The following is a 25,250-nucleotide window of genomic DNA, read 5'->3' on the forward strand; positions in this document are numbered from 1 at the left end:
TTTAATTTTGGTGCCCTGGTTCTTTTTAAATGACTTTGCTGTTGCTGATCTAAGTGTAACCACTGCAAAGGGAGATGGTCATTAGTATTTCATTGTATCATTTAATACACTAAACCTGATAAAATCCTGCTGATTTTGACATCTCCAGGGTTACTTAAATACAGCTGGGGCCCCTTTATTCAGATTTTAAGACAGTAGTGATTTTAGCTGGAAATGAAGAGTAGCAGAGAACACGGCACACCTTGCTAGCCTTCCCACATCCGGGAAGGACCAAACTCTGACCAGCTACAGGCTGGTAATTTTACCAGCTTCAATTTCCACTCACAAGAGTGCCACTGACAGAGACTTTTACCTCCACCGATAAGTGTGTCTTTAAGCAACATCTCTTTAAGCCATCAGATCTTCATTTTCATTCAAAACAAAAGGAAGGGGAAACAGCTAATAGGTGTGACTGCCAGACAAATTTAAGGGAAGAGGAGAGGAGAGGTGAAAGGCAGAAGGGGCTGATAACAGAAACGAATCTCTGTCTTCTGATTATTTCCAGCCTTTTGACGGGCTGGAAATATTTTTGTTCCCAAACAGAAAAACACAATTTGCCATCATTTCAAATAAATGAGGGTTCCCCACAAACCACAGCAGGGCTTTTGTCTAGTTGTTTTTAAGGGATTGTCTATGCCAGCGGTTTTAATACTGATTTAAAAGCTGCCGTTTGACCAGGTTCTGTTTTTCAACTGATGAGTTGTCACACTGCCTCGAGTGAGGGTTAATCCCCCATTGTGTTGCCAATGCCACCGCAAAGAAGGACTGTGACAGCAATTGCTGATAAAGCTTGTCTCTTCTCGAAAAGCCCGGAGAGGCTGTGTCGCATGCTGATGTTTGTTTACCGCAGCAAAATGCTGAATGCCCATTTTAGGAGAGCCATGCTTCAAAACTTTTTGCCTTTTCTCCCAGTAAATTCAAATTTTCACTGTTCCTTTCCTACCTTTGACTCAAGCACCCCTTTCAATAGGGGGTTAGGGCTCTTGGGTTGTAACCAGCAATGGATACTTGACAGTAGATTTGCTGTTCCCATCATTAGAACCCTACTTGAAATGCCATGTCAGCAAAACTAATGAAATGGAGTGCCATGATGTGAAACTAATCAGACATGATAAAACTTTAGGGAGGGGGGAAATAAGAAACCTGCAAAGAATTAAGCCAATAGTAGTACTCTCATTTTGCACCCTCTCCCTGAACAGCAAGGATTAATGGAAAGATGTAAGAGCTCTGATCTTTTCTGGCAAGACTGTTGTAGAAATAATCAATTAACCTTGGGAGATCAAATTGACAGAGCTTAAGAGTGAAGTTATTTAAAATGCCAGATTATCTAGGCAGATGAATACATTTGTTGCAATACTAAAAGGAAAATGAAAGTCTTTTTCCAAACTTCGTTTTTCCGAACTGATTTAACATTATTTCCCCAGGAGTCAACTCTGCCTTTTTCAGTGTGCACTTTAACACATTAGAACAAAATGAGATTTGATGTACTCTATAAAGAGACTAGTGATTTTTCTCTCTTTTTTTCAAGGAGTGGGAGGGTTATTATAGAAAATAGCTTATAGTAACCTCATGCTTTTAGCTCTTTACTTTTGTTTATTTGACAATTTGATTATTTGGGTTCCTGTCCTCAGTGGTGATTTTGGTTGGTTTGCATTGTGGCTAAATCATCTGCTGCTTCTTCCATGGAGTAAGAATTCCTTCTTGCCTTAAAAATATAAAGAATGTAAAATATTTTATAATATCAGTTATTTTTAAGGAATAAAAGAATCCCATTACATGTTCTTTAAACAATCAATTTAACTTCATTTGGTTTGAAGACATTAAAATTTTATTTTTTTAAATGCTTTGGGCTGTGTTATTCAGACTGATAATCTCTCTACGATTTTATTGTATTAAGAAGAGGACAACATAAAGTTATAGCAGCATCAGGTTGTGAATAGACTTAGTGCTGCATGCTGCAGCTGTGTTCCAGCATATAAGAATATGCCCAATGTAAGCATTCAAGCAACAACAATGCTGGTATGCTTGAAGGTAAGCATTCATTCACACAGTCTTAAGTCTTTCCTTCAAAGAGTATTTGTGATCAACTTCATTGATTAAATTGGTACATAATCTATAATTTCAAGAGTAGCACATATTTCCCCTCATGAATTTTAAATCAATTGCTTTGTTAAATAGGAAAAGTTGTCTTCATTTCATTCCTTCATTCATACTTTCATGCATTTAATCTCTGTTACTTTTTCTTTCTTCATTTATTTACTGTGCTGTAGGAGTTTATATCAAATACAGCAATTCAATTTGAGAATATACTAGAACTTAACTTTATTTTTATTAGCTGAATATATATACTTAGCTCCAAACTAGACCAAAAAATACAAATACTTTTAAACCAGTAAAAAACCATTTGCACACAAAAACATCCAGGCTGAATTGTAAAGGTATAATGTGTAAACTAGTTCAGATTGACCAAATTCATCCAGATGCCCTTTGCCAGCAGCCACACCAGTTTCAGAAGCTGCCATCCCCAAAGTTTTGTTTCCACACCAGCACCAGAGGTGACATAGTGAAATCAGGTAAAGTATGTGCATCCTAATCCCAGGCAAACTGAGACAGGTTATTTTAGTCAGCGCTAGCTGACTAGATCTTGACCTAACTTCATTCTCTCTGCCTGAGGCAGGGAGATCCACTGAACTCTTCTCCTGAGCTGCAATTCAACTGGCAGACAAGCAGTTGAGAGTGCTGTGATCAAGCACTTCAGCTGGCTCCAGAAGAGCATTTCTCCAAGCTCTCCTTCTTCCATTCCTTGACTATGTGGCCTCTCCTAACTCAGTCTTCCTCCAGATCATGATGCTATCAGACTAAGAAGGGAAGTGAGGAGAGGAAGCTCTTTTGGGGACTGGAACAGAAGACAAAAGGAATGGGGAACAGATAGAAACAAAAACAATGTATGAAGAAGGGGCTAGTTATGAAATAGATGTTTGGGGAAATTATTCTTTGGACTCAGGAGAACTGAGAGAAAAAGTCCTTTGGAAGGTCTTGAGCTTTTACATTTGGACAGAAGGGCTAGAAACTGTCAGAGAAAGGATAGCTTTTATGGACAAGGAGTCATTAAAAAGGATGACTAGACATCGCAGAAGTCCCAAACTATTGGTTAATCCCTCATTAAAGATACTCAAGACTCAGCCAAATGCTTTCTTAATATATTTCACAGTGAATGCAGGTCCTTTCTCAAAGTTCAAGACAGTGCATCAAACATGAATGACACTTTTTGAAGTCTTTCAAATAGCAGGATTCTTTTACAACATAGTCTGGACAGGACAGTTCATGGCAGCATAAAATTAGTGGGTGTCTTAAAATTGTAAACATCTGCCCTGAAGATGAAATTGGGTTAGTAGCAAATGACAGTTCCTCCATAAGATAGAGCTGGAAGATCATTTGAAGATTAGAATTCTCCATACTTGGAAAAACTATCCTGGAAAAGACTTAAGGGTCATGATGGGTAGCAAACTGAACAGAAACTCTCAGTCCACTACTAAATTTAAGTACTAGTACATACCTTCAACTCATAAAGAAATTAAAGTAGAAAGTAGGACTGCTGGATTGCTTTTCATGTCCTCTGCTTGGTTGCCATGTCCTCGATTCAAGAAAACTGAGAACAAATTAGAGGAAATTTAAGGAACTACAAGAATATTTTAAAACTTGGAAACATGATTTAGAGTAAGAGAAATTCAACTAATTTAACTGAAAAAAAGGAGGTTAAGAATTGGTTTGATGACAGTTTGAAAGCATAAACACAAGAAGATAAAATATGCTAGTGGAAAACTCTTCCAACTACAATACCAGGGTACAAAGTTAAAGGGTGACAAATAGATTAGGAACAGCATATTTGTCCTCAACAGTAAACATAGCTAGTGCCTCAAACAAGCCATAGCTATGGCTGATTCTCTGGTGCTGGATATTTTTACTTATTTTTACTTACACTTTATGAAATATTATCTATCACACCAAATAAAACTTACTCTATAAAGAATGACCTCCTGTGTTACACCAGTTGTCATAACACCTGATTGCAATAGCTCTTTCTGGGTTTAAAATGTATGATGTTTCTAATCCATGACTGTAGCAAAGGTAAACTTAATAGAACACATTCTAGGAAAAAAAAAAGCAATGACATGACCTTTTTTTTAAAAAGTCTTATATTGCCATCATTTGCCCCTGATTTTTAAAATTCACTTCTCCACCAACCACAGCCACTTGTGTATTGAAGCCCCATTGCTTAGCAATTGGCACTATTACAAGTTTTTTTCTTTTCAAACTCCAGCTTTAAGATAATACAACAGAAACGATGGTTCTTGTGCCTCTCCTGGATAATCTGTATTAAACAATCTCCAGTCACTGCCAACATGGCTGCAGAAGGGAAGAGAACTGCTGCAAATCCACGGGGTGTCAGTAGCACAGAGTGCTCTGGGTGATTGGTCCACTGGTCCTTACTCAGCAAAACAGCTGTTTCACAGCCCACTTTTACAGGAATTCTTGGCCTTCACTATTCTTGACAAATAGCCACTAGAGGCAGGTGCCACAGGGTGTCCCAGAAAGGACAGTAATGACTCAGGGCACTCTGCAAATTTTTAAAGCAAGAAGGTACATCTCTAGCATGTACCAGTCTTAGAGAGGGAATTCCAAATAGTATACATAGCAGAGTTTGAAGCCCCACAACCTGAAGGACTGAGTTTCTTCTATGCACATAAGAGGAAAACCAATGTCCAGAAAACATACCCACAATTTGAAAGGGCTGCTTGCTGTTTGCTTCCTTTCTTTTCTGTGCAAAGATGAGACAAGATAGACCATGGAAGCCAAACTGTGTTTTCTGTGCAAGAATCCACTCTAAATGCACCACAGCAGACCTTAAACTGTATGCACAGTTATCTCAGCCTAATGAGTAGTAGCCTCACTAAAACCATCAACATTACATTGCTGCTTCAGTGTATACACTAATTAATTGCAGTCAAATCCTGAGATGCATCCTCAGCTGCCTACCTTTCTTTGACTATTACCATCTATTACAGCCTCAGGGAAGTGCAACCTGCCATCACATTTGCCCAGTGCAAGACTAATGGGTTTTGCCCCAGTAGATTCCTTTGGGATTGTATTTAACAATTTAGTATTTCTAATGATGCAAAGTGATTATTTTCCCCAAAGTAAATATAGTTTAAGGAGATGGGGAATTATACAATTGTTCTGTTTTCCCATGAAAATAACTTTTAGTGTTTTTACCTTTGATTTTCTGTTATGTAACACCAGAGCAGGTGATGTGTAAGAGAGAAAATTCTCATTCTAGAAAAGACAACTAACATAAAAAGCAAAGGAATCAATGGGGAAAAAACTGCAACAGCATGGTGAAATAGATAGATGCAAACATCTGCCCTCAGACACTGAAGAACAATCTGTACAAGTCCAATCTGTCTAGAAATGACTGCCATTCCAAATTTCAGGTGTAGGGACATCTCCCATAAATCCTCATTTTTAACTCACTTGTGACTGCATTTAAAACCAGTAAAATTACTCAGAAGTACATCAGGATAGGCAGCTGCTACCTGTGGCAGATTTGGCTTTTTTTTTTTAAGACCAGTGTGGGGTCAAACAGTTAGAATAGGAATTTAGGACAGAAAATTTCCTCCTGCTAGGCTCTTATATAATCTGAGTTCTCATGTCAAGAAAGGTAATACGTGTTGCACTTACTTTTACCCATCTACATAAAAATACCTGGGAGAAAAGTATCTTGTAAGTGAAAAATGTTACAATCCTCAGTTTCATTTACAGTTACTAATTTGCTTTACTTTTGTATTATAGGAAGTAAGGAATCAGTCTTGTGGAAGAGAGAACTTTGCAAACTTGCTCACATTAGTTCAGCAGCCAGTTACATTCAGACATTTTGTAAGCAAACATAATGTTTTCTCAAACAAGAATCTAACAAATAGAGCATACAAGGTAGCATTAATACTTACCTATCAGATTTTTACTACAGGAAATTGGGCTTGGATGATGAGGAAAGAATACAGAAAACTAAAGGATAAGAGAAAGGAATAAAAAAAATGAGGAAAAATTGAGCAGGGGGAGAAAATAGATGGTTAAAATAGGAATTGCAAGGATATAAAATTAAAGTAAGGTAACAGCTACTTATTGAATAAAAGCACAAGAATCCATGTTCTGTAATAAAGAAAGGATGAATTGAAGCAGCAATAGAAAGGATTAGAACAGAGATGCTTTAATATAATGTATCTAGGAAAGAAAGAAAGAACATTATAAAAAACTTTATAAAACAGTGGCATCCAGAAGGGAATTAGGGGAGACAGAAGAGATGAAAACAAAACAAAAAAAACTTGAATGGCATATGTCCATTTACAAGGCAGCTCAGTGAAGGATGGAGGACTGGCCAAGTTTCCTCCATCTATTATTCTGTTTTACTGGAGGTCGAAAAATTATAAAGACAGAGTTAAAATGAAGTGAGAAACAAATGGATAGAAGATGGTGCACTTAATAGCCTCAAATTCTCTCTACCTATTAAACGGATTGGAGCCTGGATTCCTAAAATGAGTAGCCTTATACATTTTTGCTCTTCAAATATCCATCTCCCTTTCATCTTTACTAGCTTTTGCCAAGTCTAACCAAGAGTGTCTCGGAGATATCTAATTTTTCTTGTTTCAAGGAACGCAGCCACTATGAAGAGGCAAGAAATCCAAATCAATCCCTACCCACCCATGACAGAAGATTGCGGCGTATGCACAGATGTTCTCTCTTCAGAAAGCAGTAAATAAACACCGTGAAGTTAATAAGCACAGATGCAGCACAGAAAAACCCACACGATGTGCTGCCTCTTATTCAGCTGGTAGTTGGAGACAGAAGAGGGAACTGCAGAAATTGGTGATCTGTAGAAGGTTTATCAGGGAGCTTAAAAAATCTGGGACATTGTGTAGCATTTTAAGAAATGCTAGAGGGAGGTCAATGTACAGTAAAAGTGAGTTTGTGGAGAAGAACTGTATGCAGACAAGGGGAAGGAGATTCCTTGAGGACCTGGGGAAGGGCTAAGGCCACTGTGGAGGGGAACTCACAGAACACAGGAAGGAAAAGCAGACTCCTTACAGCATGGTGCTTTAGGAATGTAGGATAGGAATGCATGGGAAGCAAGGTTTTCACCCAGCCACTCCTTCTGAAACGACTTGTTTCCTCAGTATGCATAGTGTCTTCACCTGTGTGCTGATAAAAACTATACAGAATGAAATGTCCTTAGACCATTAAATGCTTACTTAGAACAGTGTTTGAGGAAATTGTTCATGAAGTACAAATTTACAAAGGAAAACAAGCAGAAGCTGTATCAACTCTGAGGTGAAAAGACACTTTTCTAAGCTTAGTTACACTGATATAAATCAGAAATAATACCAGTTTGACATGATGCAAGAAGTTTTATAATCACTGGCAAAAGATAAAACATGCTTTTTCTGTGTAATAATGTCCACATTTTATTATTTTAGCTATGTCAAGAATTCTGGATATTCGTTTATAAAGAATAGCTTCCACTAGCACTGTAAAAAAACCATAACCAGAAGGTCATCAACAAGGGAGCTGAGAGAATAATATATCATGAATAATGTATTAAATTATTTCAGTCTTTATCTATTAATGAATTATTTTCAATCATCTTATAATTTTCTTGAATGTATTTGTAATTCAAAAGTAATCCCCAAGCAATTTCTCCAAAAAATTATTTCTCTAAATTTTTCCTGGTCTTTTTGTAGATAGAAAGTAGCTGAAATTTGAATTAAATTATTTTCACTTTAATCGGACATACAAAGTAGGAGTTTTTGTTTGTGTTCCCTGACAAACATATTTCTAAGAACCAGGTTACCTATACAGCCTTAAAATCTTCACCATGAAATGTCTTCCTCTAATATTTTCTCCAAACATTACATTTCCACCAGTATCCTAATAAGATGTTCAGTGTGCTAGGGCAGTCACTGAAATTCAGCATCTATAATCTATTGCCTGTTCTCAGCACAATTTTTTCTTCCTAAAAGAACAACTGCTATGGGTTTTCACTTACGTCTTGAAGAATTTAAGTGCTAGAAAGTCATAAAAAGAATGTTGTCTTTCAGAACATATTGAGTGGTAGTGATGTAGTAGCTGATCAGGTATTTTTTTTTTCTGTACCAGGTTATAGTTAATTCCTTATACCTTAACAGGAATCTTTGGTGGTCCAAAATAAACAACACAGATTTTCATTCTTCTTTCCAGAACACCAAATAATACCTAGTTCCACTGACAATTTTTAGATATTGTGAGTTGGTTTCATCTTTAATATTTTAAGCTATGATAGTGATGACTATATCTGCATTGGAATCCTGCAGTCATAATATAAGTGACTGAAAAAGAAATTATTTTTCATTTTCATAGCATAGCCACAGAAAAAATATATACTGACATGCCAAATAAAAATAACCTATTTGTATAGATACTTAGCTCATACTTATTCCTTCTAGTGTGCAGAAATGTGCAGAGGTCCCTTCTATGTGAAGACTCAGCAGCCTTTTCTGAAATATCTAGGGGTGACAGATTTAGAAAATATTGGCAAAGGCTGTCTTATTTTGAAATTCAATTTTTCATCACTGATTGTGATAAGTGTCTGACAAGTCTGTATTACCTGTCCAAATTCTATGACCTCTAAAGACACACCTGTGTCTTCACCAATAACTTTTTGGCCCTCATTTTGTGATGTCCAGTTGGCAACTGTTAAGTTTTTAATAATCTCTCAGTGTCCTAGTTTCAACTGGGATAGAGTTCATTTTCTTTCTAGTATCTGTTACAGTGCTGTATTTTGGATTTAGCACAAGAATGATGTTGATAACATGCTGATGTTTTGGTTGTTGCTGAGTAGTTTTCAGTTCCCCGTGCTCTGCACAAGAAGCCAGGAGGGAGCACAGCCAGGACAGCTGACCTGAACTGGCCAAAGGGATATTCCATACCAGAGAATGCCAAGCTCAGTACATAAACTGGACTTAACTGGCTGGGAGCCACTGATCACTGGTTGAAAACAGGCTGGGCATCAGTCAGTGGGTCATAAGCATTTATATTGTGCATCACTTGTTTGTCTTGAGTTTTAATCCTCTCTTTTTTATCTTCCTTTTCATTACAATTAGTAGTAGTAGTAGTACTAATAGTAGCATATTTTACTTCATTTCAAATTTTAAGCTATTCTTATCTCAACCTATCAGTTTTATGTTTGTTCCAATTCTCTCCTTCCCATCCCACTGCAGGGGGGGCAGTAAACAAGAGGCTGCATGGTACTCAGTTGCCAACTGGTATTAAACCACAACACTCTGGAATGGAAGTGTTTGCCTGCCTGAGGCACTGAGCAAAGAACACTCAAAAATTGTTAATTTCCACATGTATGTCATTGCTCTATGTTTTTAAATGTCATTTAAAGTTGATTTCTAATAGACAAATTTCTAATTTGTCCATCTGCATCTCTTAATTTACAGCACGAAATTATGTAATTTCCATCAATCTGACAAGAGAACATACCTTCTGAAAGGTAGTGAGTCTGTCCAGGTCTTCTTCAAGTTCCAAGCTATTTTCTTTTGATCACTCACCCCTCACTCTTTCTTTGGGTTTTTTTTTTTTTTTTTTTGGCACACCCTTTGTTTTTTTCTCACTTCTCCAGCCATATGCAATGCCACTTCCCTGCTGCTGTGCAAGGGAATTCATGAAGCACACTGACAGACTTTGGATCAAGCTCTGACTATGGTACTATATCAGCTGCAAACTCTTTCTAACAGCTTCAACTGTTGCTAACCTGCTCCTCATGAGAAAAACCCTAGTGGGAGGACACAAACATCTGTAATCAAGGCTGACATCTAAGCACAGTCACTAAAATATTTTGGGTTTCTTGGCATCAGCTCTGGCAGACAGCAGCTCTCAGTGAAAACACAGTATTTCTTGTGATTCTTTCCTGGAAACATCAAACATACTTTAATCCAAGTACTACTTTCTTGTGAACAGAATCAAAGAATTTAGGAAAGTGCTCAGGGACACAGACTTTCCAGATTCTATTTTAATTAAAGACTATAAATACTCATAAAAAGAGGCTTGCATTCAGCTTTAGGGATCAAGCTGAGTAATCCTCATTGGAAGCCTTCTTGTATTTATATGATCGTGCTAGATCTTCATAAGACAGTGACTTAAGGCAGAAAGTTGCAAAATCTCCATCACATCGTAAGAAAGCACATTCTGCCAGACTTTTTAATTCCAAAACAGGTCAGGCAGGCTCATGTCCAGATGGCTGCCAAACCAACTGGAACCCTCCCTCAGCTCCCAAAGGACACTACTGGAGAATACCAGTGACTTCAAACAGGTGTGAAATCCTGCCTGGCCCCAGCTGTATTGAGCACAAAACAGCCATCAGACAAAACCAAATATGCAATTCCTAATCTGGTTGCTGGAACTCAGTCAGTGATCACCCATACTGAGCAATGTGCAAATGCAACAGGACTGACCAAAAAAAAAAAAAAAAAAAAAAAAAAGCAAAGGCAGACTGGTCCCTTTGCCCTACTCACACAAATCCCTCCAAATGCAACCAAGGAGTGTGATGTGCAGCAGATACGCTGTATCACACAAACACAGGCTTTGCCTGCATGAATCTGAAAGACTGGATCCTGTGAGTAGTTTCAGCACGTGAGCCTTTATGTGACAGCAGAAAATATAAAGGGAGGGAGAGGAGCTAGTGATCATAAAACTTCCTGGCATCAACTGACACAGCAAGGGCAGAAAGGACACATCTAATTTTAATATTTCCTCTACAGGAATGGTTTTGTCTTCCCCTCAGACAAAGTGAAGAGGCTTTCTCTGACCATAAACTGTTCAGCAGGGACAATGCCTGACTTAGTAAAGGCAATTTATGATCATCTGGCAAAGTTTCCAGTTTCCAATCTCCTTTTGCAGGATTAGACAGTCTTTGCAGCCTAGCAAACAGGGCACAATGGTGGGAAAAGAAGGATAGACTCCAGTCCATACAAAGAATGCCTCTTCCAGTAACATATCTTTTTCCAGGTAGGTCAGATCCTGAGCCTCGGCCTCCTTATCAGCTTTTGCTACTGCTGTTTTAAGCCATTTTGGCTCTGTGCATCAAGCACGCACCTCCACAGCCACCACACAGACTGTCTTCTGTGACAGAAGACTGTCTTTCAGACTGTCTTCTCCAGAGGCTACATAATCCTATTGGGAATGACCTCCAAAACTTGACAGCAATCCCTGTTTTAGATTGCTTTAAAGATCACTTTTCCACAGGAGTATACAAAAGTACGACCAGATCTGTGTTTTATATATATAAATTGTTAGCCTAACCCAAAATGTGTTCACTGGATTTGAAGAGAGAACTCCCATTTTACCTTCACAATGGTGCTGGAATGGTTGAATAAAGTGTTGCCCTGCTGCCCATATGCCATTCAGCTTCTGTCTGTCTTTTTGTTTACACTGGGAATACAATAGGAACTATAGTCCTTCCAATGCATCATTTATAAGTGTATTCTACCTCTGAATGTACAGACAGAACTGGCTCTGTGAATGAGCTCTGTGAATATTGCCAAGACACTGTGCTTTGTTCAGCATTATTCTTCACAATAGATACCACACTTTGGAAGTAATTTTAAAAAGGGAATCAAAATAGTGGTACTTTTAGCCTTTGTTTCTTTTATACCACACTGCATTCTCTGTCTCTCACTCAGCTGCTTCTATTATACTGACAAATTAAATAAACCACTCCATTGCTAAAGAGGCTTGGGCGGGCTGGGCTTCGGTACACTGCCGCACGAGGAAGTCGAAATAAACATTTATACCAGTTTTAGTCTTAACAAATTTAAGCTAACTTTAGTCAAGCATCCTTTTTTTTTTGTTGGTTTTTACTTTTTTTTAAAGAATGAACGAAAGAAAGAAAGAAAAAGGGAAAGGGGGAAAAAAAAGGAAGGAGTACTTCAAATTTTTGAGCCGATCTGCAGAATCAAGGGATGTGGCATCTGAAGCAATGAAGTAATGAGGAGCCATGTGTCCAGGTAATGAGCCTGATTTTTTTAGTGCTCCCGTATTTAGAAGCGCTGCAAGTTCATTCCTGCCGTGGGGCCTCTGGGAGAGTGACTTGGTGAGTTATGGGCAGAGTGGTGTGGTACAGACAGGGTCCCTTGCAGAGTCTTGCTTTATGCAGCTCGCAAACTTCCGCAGCAAACTTTCCACTCGATCTGCGATCTACCTCTCCTGCTGCAGGCATAGCTCTGTTTTGGAAGGCGTTTGTTTGCATGCTCTTCAGCATACAGAAATAAGGGCAGGTGGGGACTGCTGAGGAAAGTGTGTTGGATGGCAAGGGCAGGTTGCGCTGATTACGGGCGTGTATTTGTAGACGGACAGATGGACAGGTAGAAAAAAGTGTTGGTTTGTAATTTGGCTATAGAACTATATTCCCACTGCACCTCTCGTAAAAAAGAGAAATAAGAAAATGCAGATAGAGTGGCAATGTGGCCTTTACCTGCTTCAAGATGCTTTCTGACTTTTGGCTCTTTTCAGCAGGCAGTAAACAGAGAGGAGAACTGGAGAGCAACTTGTGGTGGTCTGCTTGTGTGTAGATTAAGTGTGAAAGGTCATCTTCCACATTTGCAAGCGCTGGTGCGGTGATGGGGATGTACGCTGTTTATAGAGGCTTGTCCGTATAGTCCAGTATTTTCGAAAATACTGTCAAACAAACAGCGTTATTTTCCCAAATGAGATCAGAGTAATGAGCACAATGTTGCCTGGGTTAGGTCTGAAAGCTCCCCCTGTACTCCTGGACTAGCTGTGTGTGAATAATGCAGGACGAGTCTCACTCTGCCAGTGCCTTTCCCCTCCTCTCCTAACAAAGCAGAGAACTTATAGGCAGGAGTCTGAGTTAGAAAGGGAACTCTTTTTTTTTCTTTTTTTTTTTTTTTTTTTTTCTTTTTTTTTTTTTTTTTTTTGGCGGGGAGTGTTTGTTTTAAAGGACCTTAGGAGTGGTCAGCTTCCTTCTGAAATCGGCGCTAAATGGCAGCCATGGGCTGTGAAAAGCTGAGGTTCCTTTCCGAGGCAGGGAGGCTACAAAACAAGCTGGGACCGCTCCAGCAGGGATGGCCTTTGGCCGTCAGGTCAGGCAGGGAGCACTTGGCAAGGAGTGATCAGGGCTTATTCTTTATTACTATAGAAAGACTTTTTAAAAGGGGGGAAGGAAAGAAAACCCTTCAGGTGAAATTTCCTTCTATTGTCTAGCAAAATTCCCTTTAATTTGTCCCCAGGGCCATCCAGCCGCCTTGCAATTCCCCACTCCCGCCTCTGTCAACGCCAGCGGCGGGGGGGAGCTCCCTAGAGAAGGGAGCGGGAAAGCTGAAGGTCAGGGTTACCCACTGTGGCATGACTTTTAAGCTAAAGGGGGTTTTATTTCTCTTGTTGCCGTGTCAGGTTTAATTTGGCCTGCATTATTCCAGAAGGGTGGGCCTGCTCATGACAGGAGGGGGTTAAATGGGATTACAAGCTTTAGAGGTTGTCAGCAGCCACTGCTGCCTGGGGATGTAAAATTGCGATTTAATGGTCAGCTCTATCTGTATAGTATCAGTGGAAATCTGCTGTTTTCAGCAACTTAATAGGCACTGTGTTTTCAGGAGGGGCCGGTTTTGGGGGGGAGGGAGGCGGCGGGGAGAGCTGGCGCGGGCAGCCCCTCCAGCGGGCCGCGGTCAGCGGCCGGGCTGCCGGCACACACGAGGGGCTCAGGGGCTCAGCTTCCCGATGGAAGCGGGCAGCTCCGCGCCTCGGCCCGGGCGAGGGCACACACGGCCAGGGGAGCGCCGGCAGGCGGCTGCGGGGACGGACGGGCCAGGCAGGGCGGGGGGGCGGCCGCCAGAGGAGCCGCGGGCCGGGGGTGTCCGCGTGTGGGTTGTGCGTGTGCCGGGGGCGGGGGGTGAAACATGCCGAGGGCAGGCGGAGGGGCCTGGCCGGCAGACACTGGCATTGTCTGCTCGCGAACGAGGGGTCAGCCCGGAAAGTTCAGGATTAGTAAATCCAATATCCTGTCAAAATTCTCATGGTAATGAGCCCCGGCCGGCGGAGCTGGCGGAGCAGCCCGGCCCGGCGCTCCCCGCCAGCCGTGTGTGAGCGGGAGGTTGTGCTGCGCTGGCCCGGGCCGGGCAGGAGAGCGGCGGGGCCGGCTCCAGGTCCTCTCCGAGGGCTCTTGCTCGTTCCCAAGCCCTCCCTGCAGCAGCTTGGTCGCGGTGACAGGAGTGGTCTGCGTTTGGATTTTCGTCTCCCTTGCAGGATATCCCACTCACTCGGGGTTTTTGGCGTTAAAAGTAAGGGAAGAGAGGGGAAATTATGATTGACCACACACATACTGTGTTATGAGATGCTTTTCGAAGGGCTTTTCTCTCATTTGCAGGGACGGTAAGTTTAAAACGGCAGACAGGAGGAGATAGGAAGAGAAGAAACCACTGTGCAAACCAGTAGGATTGCAATAAATAATAAACTGTGGGCCAGAACAGTATTTTTTGACCTCACAGATAATATAAAAATACAGTTCCTAAGCAAGTAACAAAAAAAGATGGGGGGAGGAGGGAGAGGAGGGGGAAAAAAAGGAGGAGGGGGAGAGAAAGTTCCTGTGCACTTTGTTCAAGGTTCTGCACCTCTCTAAGCAGCTGTCACATCCGTACATTATGGTACATTGAATCTGAATGAGGCTCTCCACATCAAAACCTTGCATCCATTATGATATCATCTCCTGCTCTAAGCTGTAATGCTTATTAATTCTGCACCCATACTCTCCAAGCTTCAGCAAATGTATTCCATCAGCCTAGCATTTAATTTAATTAGTACAGCTGGGCTCTCATTCTCCTTTCTGTGTCAGAGGTATTGTCAGCACGTTCTGCTATAACACAATTACTGATTGCTTTTAGATAGGCAGAAATATGATTAGGGTATTGGGTGACTGTATCATAAGCCTTATTAGATTCATTTGAAATCTGGAGATAAATAGGAAACTTTTATTTGCAGTGTAATGAGATTATGCTTATTAGGCCAAGGCCTCACAACCTTTTGCAAAGAACATAGTGTATCACTAGGATTATACTCTGGAACCACACTTTTTGCTCATAGCATCCAAGCAATTTCTCAGCAGCTTTGAGATTTAACTGTTGTAGTCCTGTACACATTTTAGAATTGTTTTCTGGCTCAGTGGCTTTCTCCTTTCTTAGGTGCATGCACCTTCCACCATGTGTTTTCTTCTGTCTAAACCAAAAAATCAGGACGATGTTTTGCTCAAAAGAGGAAGGGTGTTTCGGTGAGCTTTGAACATGTATGGATAAGTAAACATGCCAATGCACTGGGGAGAAAAGTTTTTGCCAATATCAGTCTTTTCTTTTCTTTTTTTTTAACTCTTTTTCCTTCAGTAGAAAGCTACAAAAAACATCTCATGTGCAGCAGTTTTCAGAAGGTAAAAAACATTGCTCTTGAGATACTTTGGAGGTTGAATCTTGAGATAGAAATAATGAGTTCATTTTCTTGTGTAAAAACAATGGAAAGGCTGCACATTTCATGTCACTTCCAGAGAGTGCATTTAAATCTTAATGTATACATCACAACCTTTTGTGTTACACTAGCCTGACAAAACATATGACACAGTGTTTGAGAAGCAAGTATTACATTTTTAAAAGTTCATTTATTACATGGATTCAGAATTCTGATCTGGTAATTTCTCTGTAACAATCAAAGGTACAAACAACCTATCACTGACTTGACAGGTTACAGAAAGGAGTCCATCAGTTTTAACATCGGTGTCAAATTTAGGTTTCATTCTCTTTCTGCGTAAGTTTTGCTGCAAACTCCAGTGGGAGCAAGATTAGGCTCTTACTGGATCCCTTTCCTTTCTGAATGGTATTACCCAGCATGGAAGCATTTTGTAACTTGAGTGTCACGAAACCCCGAACTTAGTTTTGTATTCCTTGTTACATCACTTGCTCTGCAATTAAGATAAAATAATTTGTCAGGCTGTCGGTGTCTCAGGCTAAGATCAGACTTGGAGAGGAAAATGTGGGTTTATGCTATCATGGTATTTTTACTTGCATTTGCCTAGCATTGAAAGCATGTTGCAAAGGCCAGCTTGTTTCTGTCATTAGCAAGTTCCATGTTGCATTGTTTATCCCGAACATTTGTGGTATTGTAAAACTGGCATGGGAATAAGCTTTAAAGAGTCCAGGAGAAAGTTCTTAAAGATTACATTTCTGTATTTCTCATCTAGTTACTAAGGGAGCATCCAGAGAGTAGAGCTATTGCCACAGCCCAGTGGACTCCTGAGTGTGATGTTCCCAGCCCTGCCTCCACTAGTACTTCTGCAGGCACATCATTGTGCAGGTCTTTGTGATTCTCTAACTGCCATAGCTACACTTTTTAACTTTCATGGGTAGGAATACGGATCAGTGTGCAATGGCTACTGACTTGCCTCAGGAGCCACAGTATGTGCCTAAGCAACAACAGCAAAAAGTTATTCCAGAGGAATGCTTCTTTAATTGGGAGACCTCAGTGCTTTGCAAAAAGAGAGGGATCATACTCTTCATGTTAGGTACAGGCAAGCTGAGGTACAAAACAGTGAATTGCTTCTAATTATGTATCAGCAGCCTTGCTAGTGCCAAGTCTACTAAAAAGTCAAATACTGAAAATCTTGCATTTTCACTACATAAAAGAAACAGTTTTATTATTGTATAGCTCAATAAAGAGAGATGCCACTTTACATCAGGTGTAATTTGGAAAGAGGTGATTTTTCGTGTCATTTTAGAGGACTGAATATCTAGTTTCTTTCTGCCAAACAAAAAAAAAAAAAAAAAAAAAAAGGAATGGCAGCCCTGGTTTATAGTAGCTCCAAAAGGAGCAGAGATGACAAATGCCACAATTTTCCAGTATGTTGCTTCAAGAAAATATTTTAAAGTGTGTTATAATTGCTGTATGTGAGAATGAACTGGTGGTCCTGTTCATTTGTCCCCCGTCACTATCATCCTGATTTGCAGTGAGCAACAAGGTTATTCACATGCTCAGATTACACACATGCTTCGGTGCTCTGCTGGATCAAGGCCTAATTGACACCCTAATTGACAGGCTCAGTTGAGAGACTGAAGACTAAATTGGGCTTGGAAGCTGAAATGTGATGTATGTTTTTACCCTCAGAGGTGGTTTGTCCAGGCTGTGTTTGAGATGTGTTACCAAATAACGTGTTCCACCTTCTGCTGTAGCTTTTGTTGAGTTTCTTTTGTCACCAGATAGAAGACTTCAGCTGCTGGGCAGAAAACCCAAATAAATAAGTTAGACCAAACTAAATGACATGTTGGATGCTAAATCAAAAAAAAAAATTTTGTCTTTGGTCTTTCCAAAACAAGTTTGTTAAAAGAAATACTAACAGCTATTTATTTAAAACCAGATGATTAAATTAGTGTAACTAATTGTTAGATGTTTTTTTCATATAGGCTCAAAGGTAGAATCACAACAGAAGTAATTAGGATAATTATTAAGGTCTTTGTTTTTCAAAGCCTCAGAGAATATTGCATATTCATTCAAGTGATCTATATTTCCTATTTGAAAATATAGCATTTTCTCAAAGCTTTCATTTGCAGGTATGTTTTTGGTAGTGCCATTTTATATTGTATCATGTCATCTCGCTCTCTTTCTACTTTGATGGTGTTTGTTATTCACAATGATGGCAATCAAAGCGGAAATGTTACTGGTAATTTCTGTGTGCACTTCTAACCCCCAAATATTTGTAGCAGTCATTTTCCTAAGGCGTTAGAGAATTTGAAGATGGGGCATGAATTTGCCTTGATCTCTTAGCAGAATGAGTTGTGTATGTTGTGTACATTAAGATACCAAAGTTAAGCATATTTATATACTCCTAAAGAAAATGCAGTGAGGCATTATTTATAGAGTAACTGAAAAATTGAGGCAGTGCTTGTACCCTTTTGGTGACAAGGAAGGAAGAAAAACCTAGCTCTGTTTCATACTTTTTTCTTTTTAAGAATAGTCTTTATAAAATGCAAAGAAAATCTACAAACAAAATGTGAGCTTTACTGTGGAGAGGTTCTCAAAGGCTGTAAACTGAAAGATGAATTTGTATCAGAGAATTCTGAGGGAAAAAGAAGAACCAGCTTTGTGGACCCAGTTCTTACATGTTACTAATCACACAGGACACAGAGTGGCAGGATGTCTTCCAATATTTGTTGCTGGCACATTATACACACCATCTTTACAGGGCAATTGGACTGGTGTGGTCTCCTCCTGGATGGATTTAATGCTTGGATTTAAATCCAGATTCTTGTCTTGGTAAAGCCAGGTGTTTCTCTTGAATTCCTAAAATGCAAAATTGTGTTGTTCAGACAGAAAATAATGTTGCTTGCTAAATTAGCAAGTACCATTTCTCCTTCTTGTATTTTGATACTGCTGTAGCACTCATAGAATATGCACTGTATGTGTCTTTGATGGAAACAAACACAAGTAGGACCAAAATTCTCCCATCCAGATCCCTTACCACTCTAATGATGATCAACTGGAATATTGTTGGTGCCATTGTTTAAATAGATACATTCCACACTAGAATTAAAAATAGCAATTACAACATTTTTTTATTTTCTTCCTTATTACTGCAAAAGTGCACTAGTGATTATAGTAATACCTAATTCTTAATTTACTTGTACAATGGTAGATGCATAATGCATCCAGCTGTTATGGTCTGATGATGGCCTGTCTTTCTAAGTTACAAAAAGTTGGTGCACTATGCAGCTGGCCAAACAACTGAATAGAGAGAAAAAAAAAGTTGATACGGTCATAAAAAATGGAGTGAACACAAGTTATCACATCACAACTGGAATAATTGCAGCTCTGCATTTTAAAGTCACATCTGCATATATGTTGAAATTTACATTTTACCCCCTTGGACATATTTTTTTTCCCCCACAAAATGTTATAGTCCTTCTTATTTTTGACCACTTATTTAACTGGACATAGATAAAGGAGAAATAATGCAGGCTCATTGCTGAACCACTGGGAGTATTGAGATGATGTAGATGTCTGCTAGAAGACAGAAAATAAAGGGTTACTCGGCTGAAACCTTTTGGCCAAATGACTGCACAAGCACTGTGCTCATGTGTTAGGACTCATCATTTTGTTGCTTGTCCACAATTCCAAAAACTAACTAGAGAAAAGATAAACCTTCCTTTTTTGTCCCTCCTCCAACTGAGTTTGATAAGCCTTGCTCTCTCTGTAGTACTCTTCCATGCTTCTAGCAATGTCCTAGGACAGCTAGGCAGGACTAGCTCTGCTGATGTTGATAGAAATTTTCCTTCTAGATCCTGTTTCTCCTACCCTCCCTTCCAAAAACTGTGCACCTTTTCCACATTTAAAATTACCAGTGGCTTTATGAAAAGGTGCTGTGAGAAGTTGCAATGCAGCAGAATTTAATCCCCTCCTCACCATCTTGCAATACAGTCAGGATCTCATTCAGCTTTAGGGTGGGCATTTCCTAACCTGGTAGTCCATTACTTTACAAATTTGTGTGAAACTGATTTCAGAAGAAAGGGCTCACCTCTTAATAGACTTGGTCTTCTATTACGTCATGGCACTGAATTGATATCCTCTGTCACAGAGTCTTAGAGAGTTACCAGATTCATTTCTAAGGGTGAAGGAGTTATTGGTTAGATCCATAATATAAAATGCCTTTGCCTTCAGGCATTTTTGACTTGCATGCACTTTACCATGGGCAAAGAAAATGTGAAAACTTGCATTAAAAATGATGAAATTCTGTAAAATTACTGTTAACACTTACTTGACTTCAGTTTCTGTTATGTACCAGCTGACATTCAAATAACGCATGACAACTCTTTGTGGGTTTTTTGTTTTTTTTTTTCCTTTCAAGATCCTTTTCTAATTATTAGCTTCTCTGTGGTGTCTTTTGTTGTTTTGGTTTTTTTTTTTTTTTTGGGATGGACTATGCCATTAATATTCTTACAAACCCTCTGCAGGTTAAAGATTAGTGTATTTAAGCCCCTACAGATAGACTTTTTTCTTGCCCAATGCAGCAGCAGCAGCCTGAAAATCTGTGTTGATGGAGGTTATGTGTTGTATTACATGCATTTTCTCTGCTCCTTCTCTCCACTTCAGTATTTAAATATATTAATTTCTTTCCTGTTGTCTGCCACAATTTTTTATACTTGCAGAATATTATGGGGGCTGATGGTGAATACTTCTCTTCCCCACTGCTTTCCTGTGTGCTATATGGAAAACAAACAGGAGAGTTGAGACTGTATTTCTCACTTCCAGTAACTGAGTCCTGGATTCTGTTGCTGAGACTGAATAGAACAGGGTACATGGTGAGTTTATTTCTGAGCACAGAGCTGCAATAACTACATCTTGATTAAGAAAGGCCACTAAAAGCCAGACGACTTAGATTTTATTCCAGTCTCTGATTTTTATTTTCCCTTTAACGTGGACAGGAGTTCTGAAATATGACTGCTGATTTGTTTAGAAATCTTATCAACACTTGAATGGGTCTTCTGGGATGGACGTCCTGTTGAGTTGTGTTGCAAAACTACCTGAGTATAGCTGCTGCTTATGTTAGCCAGTGTCCATAAACCAATTCCCCAACAAAGTACACTTTATTAAAGATGGATTTATTGGTATTAATGTGCATGCGCATAGTAACAAAATCATAATCCAGAGCAAAATTTAGTGTCAGCTCTTTACTCTACAGTGTCTGGTAGCATCCATCTTCTGGGTAGTCTCTGTCCAATGACCCAATGCAAGCACGTGGGGACCTGTGGGTTTCACTTTGGAAAGTGTCAAATGTCTACCACTAAAATACTATCTCTTTCATCAGTCTGTTGTGAGATTAAATTAATTGTTTTTAACATAACATGCAAGTGTTTAAGAGATTCTGTATAACTACTGGTCAAAATTTCCCCAAATTTACACTTTTCAAAAGTTTGCAATTACAACCCTATTTTTATTACAAACCTTCTAAAATTTGCAATGATGAATACAACGATTTTGTCACACTTGTGATTGGAGAATTTTCATAATGAAAAAGATGGGACACACTGGCATTTTACAAAATAACAAGGTAATAGAAAATTTTCTGTGGCATATTTTTAACATATTTTAGTAATTGTTTTTTCAGGTACCTCATGTTGTTAAATAATATTGTGGCCATTTTTTTGAATAAAACTGGATTGATGAAAATCAGATTCCAGATAAAATATTAGAAGTTACAGGGAGTCAAATGTTGAGAATAGTGATCAACACGATACATACAGATGTAGGTATGTGGGGCAGTATAGAAGGAATGGATATAGTGAATAGATATGGTAAAAAATTAAACAGATAGAGTAAAAATGTAGAGTTTGGTTGGACTAAAGTCATTGAGAAGAAGAAAATGATTCAGGGAAAGCAAAAAGGGACAGAAAGGATGCTTTGGAAAAATGGTTGGGCAATGTAAAAATGTATGATTGGGACCTGATGGGATGGAAAGAAGATAAAAGATCAGAAAACACTATGCCTTGTGCAAGAGGAAAGAAACAGAAATCTGTATTTCATAGGTTGAATCTCAACCATGTTGCATTTTGTTGTATCACCATAACTCAGTCATTTTCGTGTAAGTCTGCAACATCAGAAAACTTAATTAATGGAGCATCTGCTGCTTATCTAGGAGGAAAAGTGTTTGACTTGGCATTCCTTGCGGTCTTTTGACACATTAAAAGATGTTGGAGCAAGTCCAGAGGAGGGCCATGAAGATAATTGGAGGGATGGAGCAATTCTTCTGGAGGAAAGGCTGAGTGAATTAGGATTGTTCAGCCTGGAAGAGTGGGTGGCTTCGGAGTGACCTAATTGCAGTCTTCCAGTATCTGAAGGGAGCCTACAAGAAAGATGAAGAGGGACTTTTTATATGGCATGTAGTAACAGGACAAGGGGGAATCAAGTAAAAATTGAAAGAGAACAGATTTAGATTGGATATTAGGAAATAATTCCTTACTGTGAGGGCGGTAAGTCAATGGAACAGGTTGCCCAGAGGAGCTGTGGATACTCCATCCCTGGAAGTGTTCAAGGTCAGGCTGAATGGAGCACTGAGGAACCTGAAAGGTGTCCCTGCCCATGGCAGGGCTGTTGGAACTGGATGATCTTTAAGTCCCCTTCCAACACAAACCATTTTATGTTCTACAATTTGTAACATAAGGAACTAAAATACAGTTCTCACTGGCATTTGCTTCAGTAGCTGTTCTTGGTCATTGTGAAGAAACCCCAAAAGTCTGAGGAGTTCTTCTGGGACTTCCTGTTGAGTCCAAATCTGAATCCTGCTAAGAGGAAGGTAGAACAAGGAAAGGCCATTAAACCTTACAGTGAATTGAGCCATGTCTTCGTTATCAGATTCTGAAGTTTTCTCAAGTTCTTGGATTTCATCTTCATGCTGGCTGTGTCTAGACCCTATCTGGAGGAAAGCCAGGCATGCACCAAACTTAACCTTTACATCTCTGCATCCAGATGTCCATTCATGTATGGAAAACCATAGTTTTTCTAAATGGTAAGACACTGTGATTCCAGGGTTTATGTCAATAGGTCCATCAAATGCAGACTTAAGCAAAGAAAATCAGATCCTTACAACTGTAAGAGCTGCTTAGGTTTTTGGTTTTGTTGGTTTGGGTTTTTTTCTGGCAGGAATCTTAAGTATTAGTGATTTCTAAGAGTTTTCTGATGTCTCTTTGAACATTCTGCTGGTTTCACTGCCATCAGACAATAAATTTAGCTTACTTACATATGTCTAAATTTCAGCTAGTAATGTAGTAGCAAGAGTTTGTGCACTTTTCAAGTTAATATGGACAAGGTCCTGATTTCATTAATTTATGTGAGTACCTTATGACAAAAATTACAGTATGATACCTGTTTTTCCCTGCTTTGCATATGATTTATATGTAAGACCACTGCAGGGTCTAGGGGTAAACAAATGAAGTTTGGACATTTTTTTAGGTATCAGTAGGATTGGGGTACTGGAACCTTCTGAATGACACCAACCACAAAACCTCTGTAGCAATTGCTGGTTTCATTCTAGTAACATACTGAACCCACTACACACATATTTATATTTATATTTATATTTATATTTATATTTATATTTATATTTATATTTATATTTATATTTATATTTATATTTATATTTTTTATGAAGTTACCCAATATTGAATTTAAAACTTCAAACTGTTTCTTAAAGTGAGGTAGCATATGTAGCATGATCACTGGGTCATATAGTGAATCTCTAACTCAATTATTGATGATAATAATGAGAGTAAATATTATGTTTTACTAGGTGTGTAGGCCTAACAGAAACAACACCACTCAGCCTCTACTTATGTTTGCCATTTCAGTCCCCAGAAAGAGAAAACGTGAATTAAAACTGATGAGAAATGCATTCACTGGGGTGTATGTCACACAGCTGCAATAGGGATAATTGGAAGCTTAAACCCTAATCCTGCAAACATTTAAGTGGTGCTACTTCAGTGCATGCAGGTTGACTCAAATGCAATTACTCATTTTTTCAAAAGTGCACCTGCTAAATCATATGATAGAGAGGGGCAGAAATGCAGCTTTATTTGGCATGAACTGCTGAAACTCTGTGCAAGGAAACAGACCAGTGGAATTACAGTTGACTCATACAACATTTTCACATACCTGTGCATACATTATTCATTTCTCCAATATTCTTCAAGGTGTTGAAATTTTTTGATGGAGTAATATACTTATATTCAAAAAGAACAAAATAAGTAGCAATCCCATCGCAAAAAGAGGTATGCTTAAATTAATCTATGTGTATCCATGTGTACAGGCATGTGCCTTTGGTATAATGATTTGTCAGTGAAGAATGTTGGATAGATGTAGTTATTAGTGTTTATGCCTGTCATGAACTCACTCTCAGCAAGCTCTGAGGTCTTTAATGTTATGATATTATTTACTTTTTTAATCTGAAAGAGCAGCCTGAGACCAGTAAGGGGATGGTTTTATCTTAATCTTCACTCCTTTCTTCATAAACATGCAGATGTTCAGCCTTCTAGTAATACCAGTGATGACTTTTTGATGCATGAGGACAATATAATAAAGTAATTTCACCTTAAACACTATTAAAACTGATAGTCTGGATATATTAATACCAGAAGGAAGTACTGCTTGTGCCTTTTTGGACGTTGGAAAAATATCACAATAGAGTTTGGAGTGAGGTCGCTTTTTCCTCCTTTTACTCCCTAGTGACAGAGTGTGGCATTGACATGTTGCTGTGCTTTTTTAGAGGGATATGTTTGAATTTACTTTTCTTAGCTCAGCTAGGATCAATAGAATTGGCAGTTTGAGATATCCTCATTTTGCCTAGTGGGAAGTTCCTAACCAGTACTGCTTCTTCCAGGAAAACACTGATGGAATTTCTTAAGTGTTTATCCTCCATGTATATGAAAGGTTTTCAGTTATGGGTTGCATATGTAATATATGTAAAACATTTTAGTACTCGAAAGACATTCTAATTTAGTGAACTTTTGACTACGCCTGAGAGAAAACATGAACCTCTTGGAATATGGGGGAAACTATCTTATATTTGTTTTCTTAATTTCCTTATCTGGGGTGCCAGAGGAGATGAGTATGTCAGCAGTAAGAATAAGCTGCAGAGGAAGCTTGTTGATTGAGGGATGAATAGGTGGCAAAAGCAGTTTTGCCCAGCCTGTATTTGACACCTGGAAGTGTTTCTCTGTTTCTGCATCTGGATGCATGTTCTGGCTGTATCTCACTCCTAGGGGTAGATGAGAAGGTGCCACATTCCTTGTCAAGTCACGTGAAATTCTCCTGTTGATCTCAGAGGGCAAAGTGTGACATTGGCAGTAATGTTACAGTTGGTTTGGTTTTTTTTTAAACTGGTATTAACAGAGATTTTTCTTCATCCATATCAGTAACTCATCTCCATCATGTTCTGGGTTTCACTGGAAGGAAGGACACGCATGCATCTGGCTGGATACCACTGAATAATCTGGCCAGACCTCCATCTGGGTGATTTGAGGGCACTAGAACTGTATGGTAGAATGTGAGCATACATTCCAACAGCTAGACAAAGCCTGTGCATG

At 39.1% G+C, this 25,250-nt stretch overlaps 1 long non-coding RNA gene across 1 annotated transcript; it reads right to left on the reverse strand.

Annotated features, from left to right (window-relative positions):
* Positions 1 to 1,665: 1,665 nt before the first annotated feature.
* Positions 1,666 to 12,980, reverse strand: LOC128784821 (uncharacterized). Its single transcript, XR_008429631.1, has 3 exons — positions 12,605 to 12,980; positions 3,596 to 3,688; positions 1,666 to 1,744 (listed from the first exon to the last, which is right to left on the reverse strand). It is a non-coding gene; the product is annotated as an uncharacterized LOC128784821 (long non-coding RNA).
* Between the last annotated feature and the right edge of the window lie 12,270 nt (positions 12,981 to 25,250).

The sequence above is a fragment of the Vidua chalybeata genome, chromosome 2, assembly GCF_026979565.1.
Source record: "Vidua chalybeata isolate OUT-0048 chromosome 2, bVidCha1 merged haplotype, whole genome shotgun sequence".
Classification (NCBI taxonomy): domain Eukaryota; kingdom Metazoa; phylum Chordata; class Aves; order Passeriformes; family Viduidae; genus Vidua; species Vidua chalybeata.